The following is a 21,625-nucleotide window of genomic DNA, read 5'->3' on the forward strand; positions in this document are numbered from 1 at the left end:
AGCTACTTTTCACAGTAAAACCTTTGTGACATAGAGTATACTTGTTCTTCTATCATACATACTGCTGATATAATATCCTAACCCCTGCCCTGGTTACTCTTAGTGCCTAAGATAATTTCAGAGATACCATTCTGATTAAACAACACAACTGTCCACTTAACACTAAACTGTCATAAGAATAAATAATCATCTAATGTCATTTCTCTGACAAACAAAAGTACCTGTTGTGTCAGAAACACTGAAAACTGGAAACTTGTCTGTAAATCTGCATTTACTCTTCTTTCTCTTCTTCTGATGCTATTGTGAGTTTAAACCTTAATTATCAAGTAAAAAAATTATTCAATTAAACCTTATTCTCTTCCACTTAGTGTTTCTAACATTAATCTGCCTGCTGGTGTTTATACAATAATTCTCTAATTTAGAGACATCACTAACATACAATTAAAATACTGACAATGTAATTATTAGATTAGATTTTTACTAGATTTAATTGATCATTTTTACATAAATACATTAATTTCCTGCTTTCAGTATGTGTTTACTTAAATGTGCTCTGGACAGGTTCCCCATATGAGGCTGAATGTAAAGCCAGGATGTTTCAGTAAGAATCAACAATCTGACAACAACATTGGTGACACTGTCATGTGATGCTGTGGGGTGGAGCAATTTTGAAGCTTTATGGTGTTAACATATTAGATTACAGAAAGATCTCCACTATTTTCACTGAGCTAAGACCAGTCATCATGTTCACTGTTATATTCATGTATCTGTGGCTTTCACTAGGTGAGTTAACATTGACTTTTTGTTATTGCAGAAATATTAACTATATTATATTAAATATTAGTCTGTGTGGTGATGCAGTGTGAAAATGCAGAGTGTGGGTCTGACTTAAGTATTTCCTGTTGATTATTTAAACATTATGTTCTCTTCTCTATGACAGGTGACTCCATGGCAGATTCAATAGAGCCAGATTTCAATCAGAAACCTGTAGATGAAGGTGATGATGTTACTCTGTCCTGCAAATACAAATTCAGTGGTGTTTCAGGAAACAACTACCTGTACTGGTACAGACAATATCCAAAATCTAAACCTGAGTTCCTTCTTTATATTGATCAAACTGGAACTTATAATTCTGATCCTCCCCCAAGAATGTCTGTTAACGTTAAAGATGAACAAGTGTATCTGAACATCTCCTCTGCTGCTGTATCAGACTCTGCTCTATACTACTGTGCTCTGAGGCCCACAGTGACAGGAAATCCAGCTGCACTGTACAAAAACCTTCACACAGTTTTGCTACATGCCCTTTTGGGGAAGTCTCTCTTTCTTTCTCAAGATTTATAAAGAGTTTATATTATTATAATATTTGATTATTAGTAGACAGCTCATTCATTCATTCATTCATTCATTCATTCTTCTTCTATTCTTCTATAACTATTCTATTTTGGTCAGGAAACCAGAAGTTACATTAGACAGAAAGTTAAACAGAAAGGTACTCAGAGGGTCCAATTGGGACCATTTCTGAACTTCAGTGAAGCAGCTGAGGCTCTGTACAAGTTCAGGAGTTGAATAAAGTAATGTTCTGAAAATTATTATTGTCATAATTTGTGAAAAAAACAAACAATCAAACAAAACCATGGCTTCTTTTTCCCAGCAGGCTTTTTTATGTGCAAATTGGGATATAGTTTTATGATTGAGTAAAAAATAAATAAATAACTAAGTTCAAACAGAAAAGACCTTGGTGTGTTAAGGTCTCTTTCCTTTCACCACAAGATGGAGGAGGCTGTTATCTTATTGTTGGACAAGTACTAGGATTCTGCTTACATCCCCCAGAGATGCTGACATTATGATTATGAATACTTTACACAATTATAAAGACTACAGCTATTCTTCAGCCTTACATAGATAATACTTTTATATATAAAAAAGTCTAGAACCAATCAGAATGTTTTAATAATCTCTGCTTGTACAATCAAGCTAATTAGTGTCATTTTCAACACATCATCAAGCCTTGAAAGGAGTTTGCTTGAATCCAGAAAGGAAACTGAACTTGTAGTAGGGCTATACATGCAATTTCTGTAAAAATGAAATGTACATGTTCACTTGCAATGGGATGTTTGTCATGAGATAATATAAATACTACACTCTTTATTTGTACACAGTTTCATGCTTAAATGAAAAATAATGATATAAAAATCCAACAGTACAGATGATATTGATAAAAAATGATAGATTAGAGAAAGAAAAGAGGCTGGTTTGTTCCTCACCACAGTAAAATACTCCTCAACTGTTTGTAATCCTATTTAATAAACAGGTCATTAGGTCTACACACACCTAAATTTCCATTTCCCATCCTGCATTGTACCAGACTCCACTTCCCACAATGCACACTCACTTCCACATTCATTAGTTCATTTATTTTATTGAAGTATTTTTCATGCTATCAGTTTGTGTTTGTTTACCATGTGCTCAGGAAAATTTATCCATGTGGTGCTGAATGTAAAGCCAGAAAGCTTCAGTAAGAATCAACAATCTGTCAGTAACATTAGTGACACTGTCATGTGATGCTGTGGGGTGGAGCTTCATGAATGTTTATAATGTTAATATATCAGACTGCAGAAATTTTATTTTCATTTATAAGCTCATCCATCATGTTCACTGTTATATTCATGTGTCTGTGGCTTTCACTCGGTGAGTTAACATTGATTTTTGTAGATTCAGAAATTGTTTTTAATTAGATTTAATTAGTCTTTTTAGTTATGTAGTATATCTGCGTAATTTAACACTGCAATGTGTGTACTTTCATTCGTTTGTGTTAAAGCTTGACACAGGAAACCTGCTCTCCACATAGCAATATCTCTACAGATGGTATAACCACTACAGAACAATTCTGGGGTTTTTTAGCAGTGACTATAACTGCCTTATTTATTACTGCATCATTTGTTTTCTGCTCTTGTGCACAGTATTCACAGTAAAATAAAGTCAATTCAGTTTAAGTTGAACAATGGATACTGCTACAAACAAGGAGACCACTCGCGTGCGGTGCTGCGTGTGCCGCTGTCAAACCTTTATATCCTTTTATTTAGGAATAAATATTTTACAATGATAAAATAGCATGTCTGATGCAATGGTTTGTGAAGTAACAGTGTTTTTGTTCTGTGTTGTACTGGTTACTCAGTTCACTCTCACTGATATTGTTAAGTAATAATCTGTAAAAAGTTATACTACAACTGCATCACTTCCTGGGTGTGGCCTTCTAGAGACGTGTAAAGTTCAGCACATACAGCACTATTATACAGAATCCTCACAGAGCTGTGTTCAGAAATGGATCAACTATACAACTTACTGTACATAGTGAGATACATACCACTGATTCTCACTCTAGTTACAGGTAATTTTCAATCAGTTATTAATTATTACAATGATGTTTAATCAGTTAATTAATTGCATTAATTAATAAGCATGTTTGTATTAATCTAGTAATTTCTTGATTCATTAAGTCAATATTGGAATTACAAAAAATACTTCACTGACATGTTTCTTTATATTTTTGTCACACCAGGTAGATTTGCATATAAAATTGAGCCAACAGATGCAAACATTGTCAGGAAAGAAGCAGAGACTGTTAGTCTGAAATGTTCATATGAGGCAAGCAGTGAATACATTTATCTTTACTGGTACAAACAATATCCTAACAGCGCACCACAGTTTTTACTGTATAAAGGCGCAAGGTCAATTGCAGGTGCTGGGAGCACTCCTGATGATCATCGACTAGAGTCGAAAACAAGCCGAGACTCTACTGAACTCACTATCAGAGGTCTAAAGCTCTCAGATTCTGCACTCTATCATTGTGCTCTTACAGTATTGACACAGTGATACAGAGTCACTGACAGGCTTTACAAAAACATCAACATGTCATATTAAGTTTCTAAAACCACAGAAGATGAAAGAGACTCACTTTACCAACTTATCAGTTAACCACAGATACAAACAACATTTGTGAAAACATTTGCAGCTGGAGCTAAATTTCCCCTAAGTCTGAATGAGTGTGTGAATGTGTCTGTGCATTTTGTCCTGCATTAGACTGCTGTATCATCCAGGGTGTATTCCTGCATCATCCCTAGTGTTGCTGGGAGAAGCTCCAGATTCACCTGCCCAGGACAAAGCATGAATGAATGAATGAAGGTGTGTATATATAATGTATATAGACAGTTGTGGAAGTGTGACCAGGATAAAGTAGATACTAAAAATAAACTCTGATTGAATGACCATTCATTAGGTTGCAGCTGCAGCTTATGGATCTGGGGCTTGGTTTTACTGTAGTTTTAGCATACTAAGATTTGCTAATTGTCTAGTAGATGAGAAAGAGTTGCTGTGTGAGGTAAAGCAGAGTTGTCATGAATATGAATAAATATGATGTTTATTTCAAAAGATAAACACAAACTAACTAAACACTCAGGATAACAATGTTATTATGCCCACTTGGTTTTCTTCACTATTGCTGATATTGCTAAGTCCTTTAGTTTGCAAGTTACAAACCAAAAGAACAAGTATTTTAAAAAGTTGCTTAATAATAAATTGTTGTCAATAAATTCAAATAAATTGGTGTATTTATATTAAAGGCTGTTGACAACAATTCATCCACCCAGAATACACTGTTTAATGTAATCACAATCATCTTTAAGTAACCAAACATAACTATAAAATAAATACATATCAGTTTCTGATTGCCAGTGAAATGTAGTTAGAGTGAGAATGTTCTTTTAGCTGATTGTTTATAACAGACGTGTTCCTGAACATTAATGAGGAAAGGCTCAGGTGCACAGTTTATTCTCCTCTTGATCAATAGATGAAGAAAATTGTTGGAGGAAAAGTTTCTGTTCCTCTGCAGCTCTTTTTCTCTATAGACAATATTCTGTTTGTGAGACCTGTATGATTGTAATTAACACCAGTGCAATCATAGCTCCAGTTTTGTTCTTTGGTCACTACACTTAATTAACCCTACTGAATAAAATCAGATGGAAAAATATTTGAAGTGAACTGGAACAGCGATTTAGTCCAGGAACTCTATGGAACTCTGTATGGGAAGGCTATACAAAGAAATGCAAAAAATACTAAATATATACATTATATAATATTAATTATAGTTCAGAAGTTTGTTTATTATTGTCATTAATAAATAAATTACCTTCAATTACCTTAAAAATGAAAAAGAAGAGCAAAAAGATGGTTTAGTGAGTTATCTTATTGTGGGTCAGGTGCTAGGACTCTGCTCACACTTGTAGATGAAGGTGATGATGTTAATCTGATAAAATCGGTCCGTAGGATGAAGATGATAACATTGTCAGTAAGGAAACAGACACTTTCTTATGAGTCAAGCAGTCATTGTGTTTGGCTTTAATTGTACAAACAATATCCTAACATTTTATTTCGGGGGCCCCTCTGTACCACCAATATGACTAATTATAACTAATTATTGTCATTTTGTATAATAATCATTGTCCATTGACATATATCAAAAAAAAGACGATGTCATTTCATGTACTCTTGGGGGCCCCCTGGTGGCTACGGGGCCCTAAGCAGCCGCTTAGTTCGCTTATGCCTTGGGCATAACCACTTCCTGACTCAGTATCTGACAGTCAATATTACTAATGTAATGTTGTATGATATTTAGGAATGATCATAAAATTATCAAAACTTCTGCAGATTTCTGCAGGACTTGAAGAGCTGGACACTGGGTGAGATCGCCTGTGCTGCGGGTCTGTCAGTGTGTGTGTGTGTGTGTGTGTGTGTGTAAATAGTGCCCTTTGCACTTACTCATTTGTTTTGGGTTTTCTGTTTGTTAATGTATTAGTTATCACAGTATGCATTTTGGGCTGCTATTTTATTTTATTTTATTTTTAAATGGACGGGTTTTAAGCTGTAGCTGGGCTGGAAATCTTAGGTCCAATCCGGAAATCCCTGGTTACTATGGTTACCGCGTCCTGCGGTCTTCACTGGTGTCCTCAACCGTTTAATAGCAAAGTAAAATAGAAATTAGGCTAGAGTATTTCACACCTCACAAGGAATAGTCAATTTTATTACAGTCTGCCTTGAAAATGCATGTGTAAGGATGTCTGCCACCAAATCGATTTCTTCTCCTCTGTCAGTCATTGTGAGTTAAAATAATTTTATTTAGTTTGTGTGGTTCTCTGCCTCTGACTACTCCAGTTGTCCAATCAAAGGATGGGAAATTGCTGACGTAATCGTATGCCTGCTAGATGGCGCCAATGACGCCAACTCGAAATCTGATTGGTTAATGTAACAATTTTAATTGCCACTTATAATAAGCTACGGGCGCCTGCACTATTCATTCTGAAGGCCTTAAGACAGATTTCTTTCACTCTGGCAACACATGATGTCAGCCACTGGCTGAAATATGATTAGATAAATATTCTTATCATTACTGGAAGCAGCGCAACCAAGAGCAAAGCTAGGACATGTAGAGAATAGACTATTGGGAATAATTTAATACACACGCATGGAAAAATATATTAAAATGCAAATCAGTGATTCAGATCACTGCTGTTTAGGCCAGCAGAGAAGGCCTTGCTGGCACTGATGGCCCACCACTGGTTTAGATACTTTAGAAACTATTTTGGATTGGAATATTCAAGATGTAGATGCAGACACCACTGATTACTTTTTAACATTTTATTTCTGTACCACTTATCTGATCTATTCTCAGGTCAAAGGGAGCCTGTGCCTATCTCAGGCATCATCGGGCATCAAGGCAGGATACACCCTGGACAGAGTGCCAATTCATCGCAGGGTGCACACACACACTCATTTACACACTACAGAACTCCAATCAGCCTAGAAGCATGTCTTTGGGCGGAAACTGTAGCACCTGCAGGAAACCCACCAAGCAACGTGCAAACTACACACACACACACACACACACAGTGAGCAGGAGCAAGACTTGAACCCAGGACACATGGAGATGGACGCGTGGAGGTGTGAGGTGAACGTGCTAACCACTGAGCTGCCTGATTGCAAACATATAATGTGTAATTAATTTAAAACTTGTTTAATTTTTATATTATGGCTTAACAATTGTATAATTATCATTAGAATAATTACATTTGTTTAATTATATTGTTGCTATTATCTGTATATTACAAACAGTTCCTGCTTTGGGTTTGCTTAAAATATATATAGGTCCTTTAACTACAGTTGAATGTAAATCCTGGATTTATCTGTAAGAATCAACAATCTGTCAGCAACATTGGTGACACGGTCATGTGATGCTGTGGGGTGGAGCGTCATAAAATGAACATATTAGAGTACAGAAAGAATATTTCTATTCAGCTAAGACCATTCATGGTATAAAAAACACTAATAAACTAAGGTGCACAAAATCACAGAAAATAATGAACTGCTGAAGTGCGTCTGATGTAAAGTTTTGTTATTTATTTTATATGGTGTTTATTTTAAATCCTAAACTTTTACACATGCACCCACCAACTGGCCTGCACTTCACCTAGCATTATCCTGTCATCATGCATTATCAGTGTCATCAGATTTTATAAACACTACAGTTGACTAGAACTGGATCATTCATTACTACATTGGTTTGTTTTTGTATTCAGTGTGAGAACATTTGAAGAAAAGACTAAGAATCATTTCATAAAAGTATGTTGGTTTAAAATATTATGTTGAGATTCATAACCAAGCATCTAAGTAAATTTATCTAAAGGCAGTTGTGTGTGTTTAATCCCCTGATAGGACAGAAAGTATATCATGTGAATATAAAGCATTTCTCAGTGGCCAATTTAGTTTAGTTGTTGAGTTTTACAACCGTGTTCAACATCTGTTTCCTTTTAGTTTTCCCTTATTATTTATTTTTTCTGCTTTGTATTAAGTAACGTAAAGAAAATATAAAAAACAAAGATACAGTGACAAACCCAGCAGTATTTAAGAGAGAAATGGATGACACCCCAAACTGTAAATACAACTTAAATATAAGGTCTAATAAAAATTAAAAATCCAATATATGTGTGGCTGTATGACCTTTTTGCAGGGCTTTATTTATTAGTGTGTTAAGGTTTTTCTCTTCAGTGAACACAAGGTGGCGCAGTCACTTATCTTATTGTGGGTTAAGTTCTAGAGACACTACCACACAACCTGCTCACATTCTCTGAGATGATGGAAGCTACTTTTCACAGTAAAACCTTTGTGACATAGAGTTTACTTGTTCTTCTATCATACATACTGCTGATATAATATCCTAACCCCTGCCCTGGTTACTCTTAGTGCCTAAGATAATTTCAGAGATACCATTCTGATTAAACAACACAACTGTCCACTTAACACTAAACTGTCATAAGAATAAATACTCAGCTAATGTCATTTCACTGACAAGCAAAAGCACCTGCTGTGTCAGAAACACTGAAAACTGGAAACTTATCTGTAAATCTGCAGTTTTTCATATACATTTTTTATATTTAACTGTTAGAGCTGAGCATTAAAGGATTAATTAAAAATTCATTAATTTCCTGCTTTCAGTATGTGTTTACTTAAATGTGCTCTGGACAGGTTCCCCATATGAGGTTGAATGTAAAGCCAGGATGTTTCAGTAAGAATCAACAATCTGACAACAACATTGGTGACACTGTCATGTGATGCTGTGGGGTGGAGCAATTTTGAAGCTTTATGGTGTTAACATATTAGATTACAGAAAGATCTCCACTATTTTCACTGAGCTAAGACCAGTCATCATGTTCACTGTTATATTCATGTATCTGTGGCTTTCACTAGGTGAGTTAACATTGACTTTTTGTTATTGTGGAAATATTAACTATATTATATTAAATATTAGTCTGTGTGGTGATGCAGTGTGAAAATGCAGAGTGTGACTTAAGTATTTCCTGTTCTCTTCTCCATGACAGGTGACTCCATGGCAGATTCAATAAAGCCACTTTTCCCTCATAAACCTGTAGATGAAGGTGATGATGTTACTCTGTCCTGCACATATAAAAAAAGTGATCCATCAGACTACTTGTACTGGTACAGACAATATCCAAAATCTAAACCTGAGTTCCTTCTTTATATTATTCAAAGTGGAACTCTAAAGTCTGAAATTCCCCCAGGAATGTCTGTTAAAGTTGATGATAAACAAGTGGATCTGATCATCTCCTCTGCTGCTGTATCAGACTCTGCTCTATACTACTGTGCTCTGAGGCCCACAGTGACAGGAAATCCAGCTGCACTGTACAAAAACCTTCACACAGTTTTATTATACTGAAAGTAGTTCTGCTGATGATTTTGAGTAATTTACCTGCTATTTCTGAGGAATTCTGTTTCTCTTGCAATTTATACAAAATACATAAATATATCGTAGTTTGACAAATGTTGGATTATTAGAAAACAGCTAATTGTTTTTTTTTTTAGCTTCATTAACCTCTATATGCTAATCCGTGATCTATAGCCTTTCTTGGGAAAACTGGGAATGAGGGAGGAATGTGAGAAAATCAGAAAAGACAGAGGAAGCCCATGGGGATACAGTCAGCCATTGTACAGACAGTAACCTGAGCTCAATCTCGAACTGGGGACCATGGAACTGTGAGGCAGCAATACTACCTGATGTCTTGTTCTGACAGCTCAACAGTCCCTGAAAAGTAGAAATTAGGTGAATATCTGTCATTCATTAATGGCATGATATTTTTACTACACATGTTTTACAATATAAACTTTAAGAGAGGTTTTATCTTGTTTTGGTATTCAGTGATCTTAGGCATTTCTTTAGATACAGAGACTATGATCACTGCTGACTCACAACACAAAATACAACTTGAATAACATCTTGTTGATTTCAGAAAGACCCACAGTGATGACAGTTCTATTTTGCATCACATAGGATCTCATCTGGGCCAGAAAATCCCAGAAGTGTCTCGATTTCCTGTAAATACAGGGAAATATTGAGAGCATCTTGTGCATTTATACCGCTGTTTAATATGAAAAGTGCATGCTGTCTCAGAGTACAAAACACTACAGCAGATAGTGAAAACCACTGAAAACATCATCAGGGTTTCTCTTACTTCAATCAAGGATCCTTACCAGAAAGTGTACATTTATAAAGCCACCAGTTTTGAGAACATCACCTCCACTCTTCTACCAGACTCTCCTCCCCTGCCATAAGAACATCTAGACAGAACATCTGGAAAACTCTGTAACAGCTTCTTTCTCACGACAGAACTAATATAAATATATCTAATGAGCTTGATACATCCTCTGTGTGTATAGTATATACACTGTTACTCTGAAATGTTCATATAAGTGAAGCAGAGATAACATTCTGCTTTATTGGTACAAACAATATCCTATAATTATATATCCTGTAATTTTTTTCCATTCATACATTTATTTATTCTTTCATGTGTTTATTATACCTGTGTGTATAAATGTATGTTACTTTAACAAATGTGAACTAAGATCCAGAACAAAATGTGAGCACTCCAGACCATAATTCCATTGTATAGTTACAAGTTAAAATGGATGAATAAGGAAAGTGTTAGTCAAATTTGCTTTCCTTTTATTGATCATAATGAAATTCATCAAGATTGAGTGAAAATGAAATGAAAATGGAAATTGTGTATTAACATTTGTATTTTCAGTTAAATGGATGTACAATGTCTGCCAAATTTTAAATGGATCAGCAAAAATCCATTCACAGTTGCATTTCCCAGGTCTTAAGTGTTACGACCCTGACCTGTGGAAACAGCACTTACTCTTCCCTGCACCACCTTCCATTCACAAACCTGTGCTCCACCTCAGTCCTGCCTCCACATATGGCTTTCATGGAAGAGGTGAGAGGAAGAAGCCCTTTCTCTCCAAAAAAACATGGCAGCATCTTAACAAATTCGGGAACAATATTTTTTTGGACTGATGGTTAATCATTATTCGTAGTTTCATGTTTGGTGAAGGTCAAACAGAGTTTATCACAACAAACACCTCATACCAAGTGTCATGTTGGTGGAGGGGTGAGGATTCGGTTGTTTTGCAGCCACAGGCTCTAGAAAACTTTTAATCATTTGGACATTGATGATCTCCACTTTATATTAGAATATTCTTGAGACAAATGTAAGACTGTCCATGAGCTTATGTTGTGCTGAAACTGGGTCATATTAAAGGACAATAATCACAAGCACACCAGCAAATTTGTCTCTTTAAGGATGCTGAATCTGAGGACTTGTTTTTGTCTAGGTTAATGTCAGAAATACATTAAAAAAGAAAAAGACGGGTTATTCTTGTGTTCTGATATGCTGAAATGCTGTAATGATTCCAAATGAATCTGTGAATTGAAACTGTGAACTATTCCCAGCGTGGTGAGCAATACTTTTGTTTTAAATATATTGATGGTTCTTGATGTAAATAATGTCTATTTAAATTCAGCTCCTGCAGATGGCAGTACATGACATGAAAATACTCTAGAACTGAACCTGATTGGACCTGGACACAACAGAACCATGTGGAGTGTTAAAGTAGCCATGAACATTAAACCTGAACAAAGCTTCAGCACAGATACATGGTGTGTGGAGTGCAGTCCGACTGAAACACTTGAATTACTGCAGAATCTTGAGCTTAATACAAGATGCTTATGTATTTGTGCACATGCTCTCAAACACCACCTTGTTAGGGGTTTTATATTGTTATAATTTTATGGGGAATTTTTTAAAATCCTATCAATCACTACAGTACCTCTGGTGTTTTGTTTAGACTTTAAGGGTGTATTATAAATCTGCTGAAGAATTTAATTTCACAATAAGAATTGTTTGTAATTGCAACAATATATTTTGTAGATTAGAAAAGATTTAAGTTCATAGAAATAGGAAATACAGGAACTAAATATATGAATCTTTTGCTCATTAAATTCTTTTAGAACATGTGTGTGTATTTTACATAATGTGGCAAATCCTGCACTCTGATTGGTTAAAACAGAGGGAAGCTACAGTTGAGGCTTTGTACACAAGAAATGCTTAGATGCTTCACTGAAGACAGAGTAGAAGGAAACTTGACATTTACAATAACATAAAAAGGAAACTTTCAGAAGAACAGAGGAAATTAAAGCATGATGGTTTTCTGTATGTTTCTGTTTTTTACCATGTTCATAGGTAAGCTTATATTTTATATATCCCCATATATCATGTTTAAATGTTTTATAACTAGTAAAGAAATGTTTCCATGTGTGAGTGTTTTAGATTGTAAGCATGTACTGTATGTATACTGTATAATATAAAATGATAATATTCTGAAATAAATGTCCTCTTCAGGTGAGAGCACACAGGACAGCATTACTCCAACATCTTCTGCTGTCTATGGTAAAGAGGAGCAAGCAGTTACACTCTCCTGTGATTATATATACACTGTTTCTATGAACAATCTACAGTGGTATCGACAATATTCCAATGCAGCACCAGAATTCCTCGTTCTGTTGACGGAATCGGGAGGGAATCAGACAGGTGATACTCCTCATCCTCATTTGTCTGCTAAAGTTCATAAGAGTCTGAAGCGTGTGGATTTGGAGATCTCGCCTGCTTCAGTATCAGACTCTGCACTGTACTACTGCGCCTTGCAGCCCACAGTGACAGGAAAGTCAACTTCACTGTCCAAAAATCTACAGAGACCTCAAACATGAAAGAGTTATTGATCCAGTAGAAATATATGTATATAACCATATATGAATACTTTATTTGAAGTGAATAGACAAAACATTCTAAGTGAATCCAAATACAGATAGAAAAGTTAGGTGTGTGTTTGAAGAAGCCACATGTTCACTCCCTCTGCAGTATTAAGTGCAGTTCTCATAAACAATAGTGGCAGGTTTGATGGTTTATTTACTTAATGACAGTGTAAAGATCACATGCTGGAAAATTTGGATATTGTAAACTTTTTTGACAAGCAGCTGATTTGACTTTTTTTTTTTTAAATTTATTTGTTTGTTTGTTTGCTTGTTTGTTTGTTTGTTTTACTGAGCATGAGATTTAATGTGTTCATCATGTGTGTCTTTGCAGGGTCTTTAATATATTTTTGAGAATTACTGGATACCTGAAAGTATGTATAACTAAGAATAAGAATTGTGGAAAATAAAAACACAGTTTCCATCACACAATCAGGAAATAAATAAGCTCTACTGAAATAGTGCTCCATAATCCATTCTTGAGGTGGATGAGCTACAACAGCTAAAGACCACATGGGGTTTCATTCCTGTTCACCAAGAACAGAAATCTAAGACTACAGTAACAACCCTGTAAATGACATAAATCATACTAAAATATTTTTTAAAATCCATAGCTACCACATGGGACTCCATTACAGCTTCCTAGTGTCACCCTATCGAACAGATGAGACCTTGTAACAGTTACCAAACCATACCCCACCAGCCACCTGAGTTTCTTTAGCAACCAGCTAATTCAATTTTATTACCAACTGGAATCATTTTTAAACTTACTGCAAATATCACAGAAACTACTTGAAGCCTCATAATATTCACCAAGCTATACTGGAGCAACAGTACAGTTTCCAGCAAAGAAGCTACAATCCTGTAAACTTGACCTATACTGAAACCTCCACCTGACACTAAAGCAAGCTTGTTCTACAAGAATTGATTTTGATCTTCATGTCCACCGAGATTAATGACATATTTGGCCCAATGGCAAGAGCTGCTTGCTTGGTTCACACTTAGCGTCTGCGTTCCAAAAAGGTTCGAATCCCACAGGAGCCCTCGCTTTATTGTTAACTTGACTTTGTGTAACCGAGTTCCTTTTACTCGGACCCCAGTCCATATGAACTTGAAGGTCACAGAGAGTTACAGAGTACAGTGAACCTCCATTGGCACACAGCAAGCAGAACAGGGACGACCTGGCTCGTTGGTCTAGGGGTATGATTCTCGCTTTGGGTGCGAGAGGTCCCGGGTTCAAATCCCGGACGAGCCCCGGTTTTACATGGAATAGAGTGGTTGGGACAAAACTAATGGAAACTTGCACTGCCGGCTTGGTTCTTGCTTGGAAGCTTGTTTCTCCAGAGGTCCAAGGAGGTTCAAATCCCACTGTAATTACCTCTGAAAATTAAAGCTCCAACCTGGAGCCTATCTCTGGAATACAGGGAGCGGGATGGAGAATGTCACACTTTGTGGAGACATGAACCTCTGAAATATTAATATAATAGAGTACAGAAAGACCTCAGAATATTGTCATTTTACTAACACCATTCATCATGTTCACTGTTATATTCATGTGTCTGTGGCTTTCATTAGGTAAGTTAACATTGATCTTTTCAGAAAGGAGATAATAAATTAATGATTAATTAGCCTGTGTGATGTTAAGAAAAAATAGAATATGACTTATATAACTAAAAACTAAAAAATTATTTTGTTCTCTTCTCTATAACAGGTGACTCCATGGCAGATTTATTAGAACCACTTTTCACTCATAAAGTTGTAGATGAAGGTGATGATGTTACTCTGTCCTGCAGCAACAAAGACAGTGGTTCAGTAAACAGTCTACAATGGTACAAACAACATCCAAAATCTAAACCTGAGTTCCTTTTTTTCATCACTCCATGTGGAGGTAAATCCCTATGCCACCACGTCTGTCTGCTAAAGTTGATGATAAAACTAAACAAGCGGATCTGATCATCTCCTCTGCTGCTTTTAATGTTTGATAATATACAATTAGAAGGTAATTTATTCATAATCACACTCTCTGGTATCACCCAGATGAGGATGGGTTCACATTTGAGTCTTCCTCATATCGTCTCACAGAGTTTTTTCTTGCCGCTGTTGCCTCAGAGTTGCTCATTAGGGGTAAAGTTAATTTTCAACTTTGAAATTTCTATTCTGAATTTCTGTATTTCTGTAAAGCTGCTTTGAGACAATGTCCATTGTTAAAAGTGCTGTACAAATAAAAATGAAGTGAACTGAATTGAATTGAACTGAATTTAATTACCTTTTGGTTATAGACACAGCAAATTTACTTATGAGAGATTTTGTTTAAATCTGGATCAGTTTCCTATGATTTTCCACAGCAAATTATCATAATTATTTATAAATTTACAAATAATTTAAAAACCACACAAACAGATAAAGGGTTATAGTATTGTATAGATGATGAATCTTCAAATACAACACCAGCCATAATGACTCTAGATTTCTGTCACTGACACTGTGTGAAGTGATCTGTACAAAATAACACTAAAACTGCATCACTTCCTGGGTGTGTCCTTCTAGAGACGTGTAAAGTTCAGCACATACAGCACTATTATACAGAATCCTCACAGAGCTGTGTTCAGAAATGGATCAACTATACAACTTACTGTACATAGTGAGATACATACCACTGATTCTCACTCTAGTTACAGGTCATTTATTTTTATCTGTTTATTCATTTTTGATGATATTATGATATTTATTCAGCTTTGTTAAAGGTTTGTTCAACCTATTGCTGGTTATATATCGTCATATTGTGTAAGTTGAGTATGTATCTTGTTTTGTTTGTTTGTAATTGAAGAATTAAAAATATAATAATAATAATAATAATAATAATAATAATAATAATAATAATAATAATAATAATAATAATAATTGCTTTTCTCTCTAAACAACAGTTTGTTGATTTGGGAAAAATATTGTTGTTTTAAAAGATACTGTATTTCCCTAGTTTACTCAGTTACATTAGATAGAAAGTTTTTCAGAAAAGTCCACAGAGCCAATTCTGAATTTAATGAAAGCAGCTGAGGCTCTGTACAGAAGTTCAGAAATTACTATTTGTTGTACTAATTTGTGAATTTAAAGAAAAAAGACTTGTTTGTTAAAGTTTTTCTCTTTTCTCCAGAAGATGGCGTAGTGAGTTATCTTATTGTGGCCCAAATACAAGGACCCTGCTCACATCCCCAAGAATGTAGACTTCTGTGATTATAAATACTTCTTTGCAAAATAATATCGACTCTATCTGTTGTTTAATCCTACATACACAGTACTAGGCCTATAGGTACAGTAGACCTATACGTACAATTTCATTACAAATGTGTGACCTACACTGATCAGGCATAACATCATGACCAGCTGCATAATATTGTGCTGGTCCTCCTTTTTCTGCCAGAAAAGCCCATCATGCACTGTGTATTCTGACACCTTTCTATCAGAATCAGTATTAACTTCTTCAGCAACTTGAGTAACAGTAGCTCATCTGTTGGATCGGATCACACGGGCCAGACTTCGCTCCCCACGCGCATCAATAAGCCTTGGCCGTCCATGACACTGTCGCCGGTTTACCACTCTTCCTTGCTTGGACCACTTTTGATAGATACTGACCACTGCAGACTGGGACCACCCCACAAGAGCTGCAGTTTTGGAGATGCTCTAATCCAGTCGTCCAGCCATCACAATTTGGCCTTACACTTGCCCATTTATCCTGCTTCTAACACATTAACTTGTTCAAAATGTTCACTTGGGGCCTAATATATCCAACCCACTAACAGGTGCCATGATGAGGAGATCATCAGTGTCATTCTCTTCACCTGTCACTGGTCATAATGTTATGCCTGATTGGTGTAAATTAGTATTATATTTTTATTATTATTATATTACAGCTGCATTGAATAAAATGGGATCTGGACAGATTCTCTTATCATAGGATAAGGTAAATACTCCACCCTTTCTTTATAAACACAGTTTCATGTTTAAATGACCAATCAGCAGATATGAGATGAAGTCAACTAGTTTTACAAAGTGGTTTTATTAAGCAATGAGTTAAATGACATTAAAGAATAATAGATAAGAGAAAGAAAAGAGGCTGGTTTGTTCCACACCTCATGAAATACCACCTTATGAAATGTAATTCTATTCAATAAACATTCTTTATCACAACAATCAAGTACCCTAATATCCAAACACCACTTATAAAAAAAAAATATATATATATATATATATATATATATATATATATATATATATATATATATATTTAAAAAACAAAAATATTTACTCATTTTAATTATTACTACAGTTTTCATTTTTATAAAGTAGAATTTTTTCCTGCTGTCAGTTTTTGTTTGTTTACAATGTAAAGATTTTCAGCACAGTTTCCCAAACAAGGCTTAATGTAAAGCCAGGATGTTTCTCTGTCATCAACACTGGAGACACTGTCATGTGATGCTGGGGGGTGGAGCTTCCTGAACATTTATCATGGTAATATATTAGAGTACAGAAAGAGCTTTTTCATTCAGCTAAAACCAGTCATCATGTTCACTGTTATATTCATGTGTCTGTGGCTTTCACTAGGTGAGTTAACACCTTTTGTTAGTTTAGATATTATGTATTGTTTATTAATTGTCTGGTGTTACAGAAAGCATGATTTCTGTGTGTAATTCTGGCTTGATTGTGGTAAACTTTATGTTCTCTTCTCTATGACAGGTGACTCCATGGCAGATTCAATAAAGCCACTTTCCACTCAGAATGTTGTAGATGAAGGTGATGATGTTACTCTGTCCTGCGAATTTGTAACAAGTGCTACAGACTTCTACCTGCACTGGTACAGGCAATATCCAAAATGTAAACCTGAGTTCCTTCTTTATATTTACAAAACTGGAGATCTAAGTGAAAACCGTCCCCCAAGAATGAATGCTACACTTAAAGATAAGAAAGTGTATCTGAACATCTCCTCTGCTGCTGTATCAGACTCTGCTCTATACTACTGTGCTCTGGCGCCCACAGTGACAGGAAATCCAGCTGCACTGTACAAAAACCTTCACACAGTTTTGTTATACTGAAGGCAGTTCTGTTGGTGACAATCCTTTACTCCTAAGTGACATTTATAATTAAATTAGAAGTGCACTAAAGACAAGGCATGGCTCCACATTTATCACCTTGAACTGTATATATCATCTAACACCAATCACACAGACCAGCAACGAGGTAATGAGAAAAACCTCCAGAACTAAGGAATGAGTTTTAGGCTTCACAGGAAATAAGAATTAGACCTCACATGCTTTGTCACTTCTGCTGTGATGGAGTATATCTGAAATTTAACACTGCAATGTGTGTGATTTAAAGTTTTGTTGCTTCATTTTATGTGTGTACTTTAATCTGTTTGTGTTAAAGCATTACACAGGAAACCTGCTCTCCACATAGCATTATCTCTACAGATGGTATAACCACTACAGAACAATTCCTGGTATTTTTACACAAGTGACTAGAACTGCCTTATTTATTAGTGCATCATTAGTTTTCTGATCTTTGCACAGTGTTTGCACAACTTAGCTCCAAGATATCTCTCCGATTTACTCACCACTTACAATCCTGCTCGGTCACTTAGATCCCAAGATGGTCATCTTTTGTGAATACCATGGTCTCGCCTGTAACGCAGGGGAGACAGAGCCTTCGCAGTAGCTGGTCCTAAGCTGTGGAACAGCCTGCCATCACCCATTAGAACTGCTTCCACGTTAGCTGAATTCAAATCTATGTTAAAAACGTATCTCTTTTCTTCTGCTTTTAATTGTTTGTAATGTGTATGTGTTTTCCTGCTTTCATCCTTTTTATTTTAATTTTTTTCCCTTTCTTTTTGTTCAGCACTTTGGCAAACTAAGGTTGAATTTAAATGTGCTTTAGAAATAAAATTGAATTGAAAATTGAATTGAATTGTTGTATATTTCTTAAGAGTTCAAATGCAGTAAATACTTTAAAATATTAAAGTTTAAAATAATAAAGTTGTGCATCGAGCCACTAGCTTTGTTTGTTTATTGATTTAATGTTTTCAACTATCTAACTGACCATGTTTGTGCTTTCTTGGGAAATGTCCGTCATGTTCGGACACATGCTTTTATGGTCATGTGACCTGTATATATTTGCATACATAATAGTGGTAGGGCGGGATATTCAAATAAATGAGCGTGTTTCTTTTTTAGGTGTACATGTTCATGTTATTGTTTTCTATTGAAATTAAATTACACATCAAAAGGACTGAATGCCCTGATACTTACATCTGACTATAAAAAATCGATGAATTAGTATATAGTTTTTTTCAGTGGGAGAACGTATATTACATTAAGGGCCCTGCTCAGTTGACCATGTGGCTTAAACCCCATTCTGTCATTCAACAAACCAGCAACCCTTAACCACTTGAACCACCACTGCTGAAGGATTCCATTCAACATACAACAACAGACTTCTGTACAGGATTACAATGAAAGAAAGCAATGTCAGAAGTGGGATTCGAACCCATCTAATCAGATTGACAGGTCCTCTGTTGAAGTGCAGGATTCTGTGTAGGTTTTGTAGAACCACAGAAACTAAACTACACTATTCCAATACTCAACTGTTTTATTTGTTAATACTGATAAATCAAGTGTTGTAGTCATTCTAGATAACATTCAGATATTAGATGTTAGGAGAAATTGGACTGCTAATCTTTAGTTAGTCAATCACCTGGTCAATAAACAATAATCACCAGCATGAAATGGAATTTCCACCTGTTTTATTGTGTCCATGTTCAGTATTTAATTTCATTGTCAGATTACACTCCATAGTCATAGTTAATGGTTCATATGTAAATAGACACACTTTGTAGATTTGGATTTTAATTTAAAGTGTAGTATTTCATCAGTATTTCTGTTTAATCTAGTCTACTAGAGGCAATATATTACTAGAAAAGTTAAACTAAAACCAGTTGTACACAAATATTACCAGAGTGGAAAGAGTGAACATAGTCTGTAGTTTGTTCACAAAAATACTTGACAGATTTATTTCTTTTATTTATATTCTTCTTTATAATGGGCAGTTTAGCAGATTAAATTGGGCTGACTGATGAAGATGCCAACATTTTCAGAAAAGGAACAGACTCTGTTATTCTAAAATGTTCATACGAGTCAAGCAGTGATTACACTGAGCTTTACTCTTCTTTTCCTTTTACCAACTTAAGAGTCATGCTTTTCTCACAAGATGGAGATATTTACACTTTTACATTCACTTCATCATCAACCTGTAACATTAACCATCATTTAACCATCAAATGTAGTAACAGTGTATTTTAATGGACACAATATTAGAGGTTAACTAATGTTGTATTCTTTGTAGAATAAAGCCCAAACTGCACTTCACTAACAACTCCTCATACAGCTAGTTTGTTGTGTAACTGGTTATTATTGCATGGAACCAGTGGAAACTGTGGATCAGAAACCCAGTAAACGCTCTGTTCTGGACATTCTTGTACCATTAAAGTTAGAATATTAATGCTACATTTGATTTATTTGGTTTATTCTAGATGGAATCTGAAAAATACATACAAACAACATGACTATGTCAAATGGATTAGTTTTAAATGTTATGTTTGATTACTTTCGAAACTAGTTTGGAGTTAAATGGAATATTGGTTCCAGATGTAGATGCAGACACCACTAATTTAATGTGTAATTAAATAACTTTAATTACTTTATTTACTGTAAGTAAATCCTGGATTTATCTGTAAGAATCAACAATCTGTCAGTAACATTGGTGACACTGTCATGTGATGCTGTGGGTGGAGCTTCATGAATCTTTATGAAATTAACATATTAGAGTACAGAAAGAATATTTCCATTCAGCTAAGACCATTCATGGTAAAAAATAAAAAAAAAATAAAAAAAACATAAAAAAAGAGGAATAACTAATAAACTAAGGTGCAGAAATAGACAAAAAAAGTTGATCAGCAACAGTGGAATAGTTCTGTGTTGTATTAGTGACTCAGTTCACTGTCACTGATACTGTGAAGTGATGATCTGTGTAAAATTATGCTCCAACAGCATCACTTCCTGGGTGTGTCCTTCTAGAGACGTGTAAAGTTCAGCACATACAGCACTATTATACAGAATCCTCACAGAGCTGTGTTCAGAAATGGATCAACTATACAACTTACTGTACATAGTGAGATACATACCACTGATTCTCACTCTAGTTACAGGTCATTCATTTTTATCTGTTATAATAATTATTACAATGATATTTAATCAGTTAATAAATTATATTGATTAATTACCATATTTATATTAATCTAGTCATTTTTTTATTTTTTATTATATGATTTGCAAAAAATACTTCACTGATATATTTTTTATGTTCTTCTTACACCAGGCAGTTTTGCAGATAAAATTGGACCAACGGATGAAGATGCCAACATTGTCAGGAAAGAAACAGAGACTGTTACTCTGAAATGTTCATATGAGACAAGCAATGATTACATTTTGCTTTACTGGTACAAACAATATCCTAACAGCGCACCACAGTTTTTACTGTATAAAGGAGCATGGTCAGGACCTGATCAGAGAACTCTTGATGATCGTCAATTAGAGTTAAAAACAAGCAGAGACTCTACTGAACTTACTATCAGAGGTCTAAAGCTCTCAGATTCTGCACTCTATCATTGTGCTCTTAGAGTAGAAGCACAGTGATACAGAGTCACTGAAAGGCTTTACAAAAATATCAAATAGCACATACACATACAAAAGGTTTCTAAAAACTACAGCAACTTTTTATCAGTTAACCGCAGACATAAATAAAAAAAAATATGGCAACATGCAGCTGAAAGAAATAGTAAATGAAAACAAAGTGGGTTCAAACATG

The 21,625-nt window shown here is 35.2% G+C and overlaps 1 non-coding gene across 1 annotated transcript; it reads left to right on the top strand.

Annotated features, from left to right (window-relative positions):
* The first annotated feature begins 13,898 nt into the window (after positions 1 to 13,898).
* On the top strand, positions 13,899 to 13,970 carry trnap-ugg (transfer RNA proline (anticodon UGG)). The gene has a single exon. It is a non-coding gene; the product is annotated as a tRNA-Pro (tRNA).
* Positions 13,971 to 21,625: the final 7,655 nt, after the last annotated feature.

Source organism: Hemibagrus wyckioides, unplaced genomic scaffold (genome assembly GCF_019097595.1).
Source record: "Hemibagrus wyckioides isolate EC202008001 unplaced genomic scaffold, SWU_Hwy_1.0 Contig15, whole genome shotgun sequence".
Lineage (NCBI taxonomy): Eukaryota > Metazoa > Chordata > Actinopteri > Siluriformes > Bagridae > Hemibagrus > Hemibagrus wyckioides.